Raw genomic sequence first — 7,789 nt, 5'->3', positions numbered from 1 at the left:
ACAGGACTTGCTGTCCAAAGGGTTGATTCAGCCCAGCTCGTCTCCTTTTTGTTCCCCTGTACTGCTAGTACAGAAGAAAGATGGCTCATTCCATATGTGCGTCGATTACCACGCACTGAACAAAATGACCATCAAGAATAGATTCCCTATTCCACGCATTGATGATGTGCTGGATCAGTTAAATGGAGCTTCAGTTTTCAGCAGGATAGACTTAAAGAGTGGCTATCATTAAGTCAGGATACAACCACAAGATGTGCATAAGACAGCTTTTCGTACTACATTCGGGTTGTATGAATACTTAGTGATGCCTTTTGGGTTGATAAATGCTCCAGCCACATTCAATAGAATGATGGATCGCATCTTTCGAAAGTATAGGCATTTCACGGGTACTTTCTTTGATGATATCCTAGTCTTTTCAAAGACAGAAGAAGAGCACAGGGAACATCTTTCTTTGGTATTTCAAGAACTTCGAAATCATCAACTTTTTACCAATAGCAAGAAAAGTAAATTTGGGGCATATAATATCCAAGAATGGGATACAAATGGATCCTGCAAAGATCCGAGCCATCCAAGAATGGCTTGAGTTGAAAACTGTGCATGAAGTCCGTAGTTTTTTGGGACTTTGCTCCTATTATAGGAGATTTATCAGGGATTTTGCTAATATCACAGCTCCATTACATGACCTTACTTAAAAAAATGCAGCCTTCACATGGGGAATATCATAGAAGAAAGCATTCAATACACTCAAGGAGAAGTTGACTACAGAGCCTATTCTTGTAGTCCTGGATCTTTATCAACCTTTTGATGTTGATTGCGATGCTTGTGGAGAGTGTGTTGGGGTTGCATTACATCAGAATGGTCATGTAGTGGCCTATGAGAGCAGGAGACTCCGGGATGCAGAGAGATATCTGGGAATCTATGAGAAAGAGTTATTGGCTGTAATTCATGCCATCCATACATGGAAGCATTATCTTTTGGGTGCAGATTTTACTGTTAAATCAGATCACCAAAGTCTGAGATACTTTTTGACTCAGACCAAACTTTCCGAGAAGCATACGAAATGGGCAAACATGCTGTCAATGTATCATTTTCATATTGTCCATATCCCAGGAATTCGGAACAGAGTGGCAGATGCCTTGTCCCGAAGACCCCAGGTCAATAATGAAACTATTGCTTATCATCAGGACCTAGAAGGCATGAGGAAGCAATATGCTAGTGATGCAGATTTTGGTCAGATTTTACAGCAAGTGCAAGAGGGGCAATCCACCAGTCACTATTCCCTGAAAGATGGGTATTTAATGAAAGATGATTGCCTATGCATCACCCAGGAGATGAGGAAAAAGATTTTGGAGGAATGCCATGCACCTCCCTATGCTGGACACAGAGGAATTACAGCAACAACTCTAGCACTAGAGAGGTATTTCTTTTGGCCAGGGATGCGAAAAGATATACATCAGTTTGTTACTGAATGCCTTACGTGTCAGAAAGTGAAGTATGATAGACGGAAGGCACCTAGCCTACTTATGCCTCTTCCCATGCCTCAGGCACCATGGGAAAGTATTACAATGAACTTTATTTTTGATTTGCCAAGATCAAAGTCAGGGAATGATGGGATTTGGACTATCATTGATAGATTCAGCAAGCAAGCTCATTTCATTCCGGTTCGCAAAACCATAAAGGAAGATCATATGGCTAATCTTTTCATGGCACAGATCTTTAAGCACCATGGTATGCCTAAGTCCATTGTCAGTGATCAAGATCAGAATGACCAGTCTATTCTGGAGAGCTTTATTTGATAACATGGGGACGAATTTGAATTTTTCTTCTTTCCATCCCCAGACAGATGGTCAAAGTGAAGTAGCAAATTCTACAGCATTGGATATGCTGAAATGCTACGTGGGTGACCAAGGTTCATACTAGGAAAAGTACCTACCATTGGTAGAGTTTGCTTACAATAATACAGTACACAGATCTACAGGGAAAGCCCCCTTTGAGGTCATTTATGGGACAGTATTTTGCCACCTATCCTAAGGACCAAGGATGAAATATTTACAGCCGATCAGTTTGTGAGAGACCTCCAGACAGCTTATAGCCAAGTCCGAACAGCAATCGAAAGGTCTCAAGAGAAACATAAAAGAGCTGCAGATAAGCATAGGAGATAGATCTCAAGGAAGGGGATTGGGTACTTTTGAAGTTTGAAAAAGCTAGGCTCCGTAAGTTTAAAGGCAAACGGAAAGTGTATGCAAAGTTATCTCCCAAATACTATGGCCCTTTCAGGGTTACAGAAAGAATAAATGAGGTTGCATACAGGTTATCATTGCCAGAGCATTGGAGGATTCACAATGCATTCCATGTGAGTCTTCTACTGAAATTCCAGGGGCCATACCCTACAGAGCCAGTATCAAAGGATCCACCAGAAGTGGATGAGCTGGAGGAGGTCCTTCAGCCAGAGCAAATTGTGTACCAAACTGTACGGAAAGGACCTCAAGGCAAGGAGTTTTACAGGTATCTTGTAAAATTCAAGAATTATATGGCATTAGATGCCAAGTGGATGGACGAAGACATGTTATCCGATCATCCACAGCTTTTGGATGTTTACAAGGAAGCTTTTCAGTTGAGGTCAACTGAATAGAAGCTGAGGGGATGTCACCACATTGTAAATATCCTAAGTCAAAGAGTTCTTTTAATGGTCAAAGAATTGACTACGGTTAAAGATACTTGACTCTAGTCAAGTAAACATGACTTCGGACAGGGAAGCTTGGTTTATTACCAAGAGGGTTAACTACATTTAACCAGAGAACTACAGAGCTAACTATGGTCAGAGAGTGTTGACTTCGGTCAACGAGACTTGGCATGCGCCAAGAGAGTTAACCACGGTTAACCAAGATGTGCCAACTTTGGTTGGAGAGTTGTGCCAACTTCGGTTGGAGAGACTTGGCTATAACTAAGGCGCCTCGACCCTTGGTCAAAGCCTCTTAATTATAATCAAGAGCGTTGACTTCGGTCAACCAGAGAATAAATATTTTTTTTTATATTTGTTATGTGTGCACATGTATTGAGTGGGGACGCCCATCGTGACTAGAATTAGTCCACAGTGTGTTATTTGCATGCAAAGCGCTAACAATTAATGGGTGCCATGGTGGTGCGCTTTAATTAATTGTTGCAGGTACTAGGAAGAGTTATTTTCCTAAGCGCTACGGAAGCCTAATCAGAGTCTAGGAGGCGGTTCGCGTGACCAAGTGCTTCGAAGACTCCAGAGTTGTCCTTAGTGGCATGTAATTAGGAAAGTAATGTAGAATTGATAAGTGGCTTGTTGCCAAGAAAGGGAGCCTAAGAGCTCATGTAATGATTCATTCATTCACGTTTTGGATTTTCATGTATGTACAGCTTCCACGTTGAACTCTTGTAACAGATTCTCTCTTCAAGAAATAAAATACCTTCCGGGGGGTCCAGCCCGACATGTTGTCTCGGGCCCTAGCTGTGTGTAGAGAGAGAGAGAGAGAGAGAGCTCTTATGAGTGTTTCTGCAGTAAATTATGAGCGTGAGGTTCCACGAGAGAGCTAGCGATTGCATAAAGAAATGAGAGTGTCTCTGCTGTCTTTTATGAGGGAGGATTACAAGTAGCATGACAATTTTTGTGTTCTAAGCTCTCTCGGTTTGGGCTCTGAGAATCTAGAGACAGTGTAGAGATTGTGCCATTGAAATAGGAGCATAGTCCCATGTTTTAGATCTGTCAATTTCTCCTACTTCACCTTCTAGAACACTCTGTTTACATTACTTTCTTTCGATGGGTAGGAGGCTTGAGCTCCACTTGAGAGTTTTTCCCGGAAAAAACTCACAACACTAGCATCACAAGTTAGCTTCTTTGAATTTACCTTCAATTGCTCATGTGCAAAAGCTCTCTTCACAACAGCCCCTGCCCCATCATACTCACCCTTTCCATGCCTAGAGCCACAAAATAATTCCATGCAATCTTCAAGCTAGTTATGAAAGGATACTTTGCGAAAAAGAAAAAAGGCCTCTTTGCTTTAAACTGAGAAGCTACACCGTTTGACCAAACCCAATGTTCCCTTGTCTCACCAACCAACTATGATGTAGCTTTAAAACAATGCTGAACAAATAGAGTGTCATGCACCTTATTAATCAGATATGTAGAAATGGATATCTTTTTGGATTTCACCTCATGTCCAAGTATATTTTATTTGAACAAGTATAGTGACTTGGTTTGAATGCCAGTGCATGGACTGTATCTCATTTTGTTCCTTGAATGAGTCGTTTTCAGCAAAATCCACCACAGACACAACTACATCTTGAGGAAACCTTTGCACACTCTCTTTAAATTGTTCATTTTGCCACTTGTATATGAATTTGTTCTTGATAAACTTCTTCAAGTGATTCTTAGACATCCATAACAAAGCACTGCAACTCATTTGCTTGATTGTAAGTACTTTTCTTCTCTCTGTCTCCCTCGTCTTACCAACATTTACAGACACATCCTCAAAAACCTTAACGAAAACACAGTGGGTAGAATCAACAATCTCTTGTGGACAAGCTTTCTTTTTTTTTTGCCCACAACTAGCACATTTCCCCATGAGACATTCCAATTAATGGAACACGCTTCCTGAAGGCATGCGACACAACACACTTTTCCACCACGATGTAATGCCACTGTATGTATGGTTAGAAGCATTGCAAACAGATCCATTATTGTCCCTTACACATAGTTTACATCTACATTTACAATTGCTCCATGCAAACCCTTGGTAGGATATGGAATTGATTGACTCTTTAAGGAAGGCCATTTGGACATGCAACATGTATATCTGTCACAAAAATGAGTCACTGCTATAACACTAATGCAGCACTAATCAAACGATGATTGACTCACCTGCCATAGGGATAACGCAACGACTCCTCACCTATTGCGCTAAAAATAAAGCCAGTCTCGCTCCCATAATAACACCACCTATTGCTTTATAGATAACACCCCCATCTCTAATGTTATGACATGCTATCCCATTAATGCTAGTCGTTGCTTTAATAAATCTACCCGTTGCTATATTAATGCTACCCATTGCTTTACTAATGTAGAATCACTACTATATTTCTCTACTAACGCCAGCTGCCGTCATTGCTTTATTGAAGCCAGTCGCTCCACCATTGCTAAAATTGACCCACTACTTTAACAGGTCCCCTATATAAATAGTCTACCTCATTCTCCAGGATCTTACTCTCGTACTGAAACTTTGTGGGATTTTTGTTTGAATTTCCATAGCCTTCAAAAGCTCCCAGATTCACTCTCGCACAGCATCAATCTACATTTCCACCATCTCCTCACACTCCCTAAGCGCTCACGACCTCTTCTCTACCGAGGAACTCTCCAAGGAAGTTTTCTTTGCTCTTCCTGATTCCATTACCCCTTCGGTGCCACTCTCCGATCAGATGGAGCAAGAGCAATTCCATGAGTGCAAGTCCTCCACTCAACAATCCACTACGCACACCCTCTACAAATGTCATATCTAGGACACAACAAAGGTCCTCAACTTCTCTAAACATGCAGTACAGGGCACAAGGCATTCTCCTCTTGGCTAAGAATGGCTAAAAAAGCTATAGGGGTTGGTGTTGCATTCGCAATTCAAATGCAATGCAAAAGACTACAAGCTTTACTACCATAATGCACCAACGTACAAGGTACTCCAAGACCCAGAGGTGGCACCCTACATCCAATCGATTGGCTTGCAGTCAGAGGTTCCCATGCCACCTCAACCTCCACCAAGCCGTAGAAATTATCGATCGCTCGCTACAATGAGGCAACCCACACCACGAGCTGGCTGCATGCAGATGAGCAATACCATTTCTACCAGTTTACGGTAGAAACAGTCCAATGGGCATTTAACCTCACAACTATCTCCCAACCTTTTGCGATTTTGCGGGCAATAGAAAAGCAGTTGGTAGTAGTGATTCCCTACAACTCAAAGATCCATCGAAGCGGGGTACCCATCAATAGTATAGATAGTAACCGCAGAATCAATCACTGGCCAAGGCAACATAGGCAATCACACTACTTGCCCAGATTCAAGTGTCAAAACACCATAGTGTGGTACTCCCCAACATCCTACCATGTCTCATGAAGCCTGAAGAAACAAACCGGCTTGGCTATTTCTACGAGGAGATACTCACAGTCTGTGAAAAGATTGGGAACCCCATGTTCTTGATGCTAGTAGGCATGACATGACAATTTATTTATGCATCAACCCTAAAGAGTCTTACATCCAATCCCTCCAAAATCTGGACACTTCACCTTTGCATGATTAGCTAACCTGATCTTATAGACCAAAGCACCATCTATGCCAAGACATAACCTCTCAACACATGATTGTATAACCACACATACTTGGGCTCCACTTCAATGTATGCCTCACTAATGGATTGTCCTTTATGCCAAGCATCAATACAAGATAGATATCTTGCAACTCTTCAAGTGAATGGGTCTTCACGTTTTAATTATTTTCGTACCTAGGTGGAGTAATCAATATTTTCCATTCTCCATTAGCTGCCCCATATGAGATATCCACCTTTTTTGTTAATCAAATCCTTTTAAAAAGTAAGTCCCTTCCTATGGCAAATCCCCTATCTAAAAGTGCCTCTGAGGCCTTGATTTCTTCTTATGGTGTAGAGTTTCCCTGTTGTTTATCTTTGGAGCACTAGGCCCATTCTCTAGCTCCTTCTCCCTAGCTCTCTTTACTGGCATAACTTCAGGCTCATCCAAATAGATAGGTGAGACTACAGGCTGTTCTTCACACACCTTTTGCTTCCCTTTCACTTTAGATGCCAGTCTACTTGTACTAGGTTTTTCCATGACCTCCATATCATAACCATCGGCCCTGTTATTCAGATTACATGGCAGTGGGAACATATCTCTTCCTCTCCGAAGTGTCTTGTCATGATTAGGGCAAGTATGACCTCATTCTCCACAATTGAAGCATTGATTTCTTGCAATTAGGGATCTCATAGAAGAAAAAAATTTATTTATGAAAACAAAGTCTGTGAAGTCTCCAGCAATGACCCACATGTCGTTGGGGATCTTGGGGGAATGCCATCAAAGCCTCTACTCTCGAACAACTCCTTGTGGAAGCTCTGTATGTACAAACCGTCCGCTTGTGTCACCCAAGCGTCTAACAAATCGTGTGCAAGTGATTCCACGAGGGGAGGGAAGAGAGAGGGGAAGGGAGGGAAAGGGGAATGAGAGCATGGGGAAGAGAAGATGGGTAGGGGGAGAGTGACAGTCACAAGACAACTTAGAAAGAAAGAACAAGAAGCCTCAATGCAAGAGAATGAGAAGAAGAGAGAGCTTTTATTGCAAATCTTGCAAGTACATAATGAAGACCAAAGTCAAACTTTTGGCCTTATATACACATCCACCTTTTGAAGGGAGGGCTAACCCTTATGCTCTCATGTACCTCTCTTCTTTCATTTTACAACCACTTGGTCCCATTCGGCTCAAAGGGAATTATCATCTGCTACTCCTCGTGCACTCTCCTACATTCTCGCTTTCTCATCATAGTACAAGAACTGTTAGCTAATGTGGCAGTTAACAGGCCCTCCTTCCTGTTCAGGATTGTGTACGGTGCATGATGTCAGAATTGAGTGCATTCGTTGGTCGAATGTTCTGTGGGAGATGCGATAAAATGGATGTAGCGGCTTCCAAAAATGTGTCTCGAAGATGTGTATTTAAAGGTCTGGATGTGATGACCATGAAGATTTCGGACACGTGCATATAACTGCATCA

This window comes from Dipteris shenzhenensis, chromosome 3, assembly GCF_047967505.1.
Source record: "Dipteris shenzhenensis isolate YYH24624 ecotype China chromosome 3, Dip_SZ_1.0, whole genome shotgun sequence".
NCBI lineage: Eukaryota > Viridiplantae > Streptophyta > Polypodiopsida > Gleicheniales > Dipteridaceae > Dipteris > Dipteris shenzhenensis.
This window is presented reverse-complemented; position numbering follows the sequence as displayed.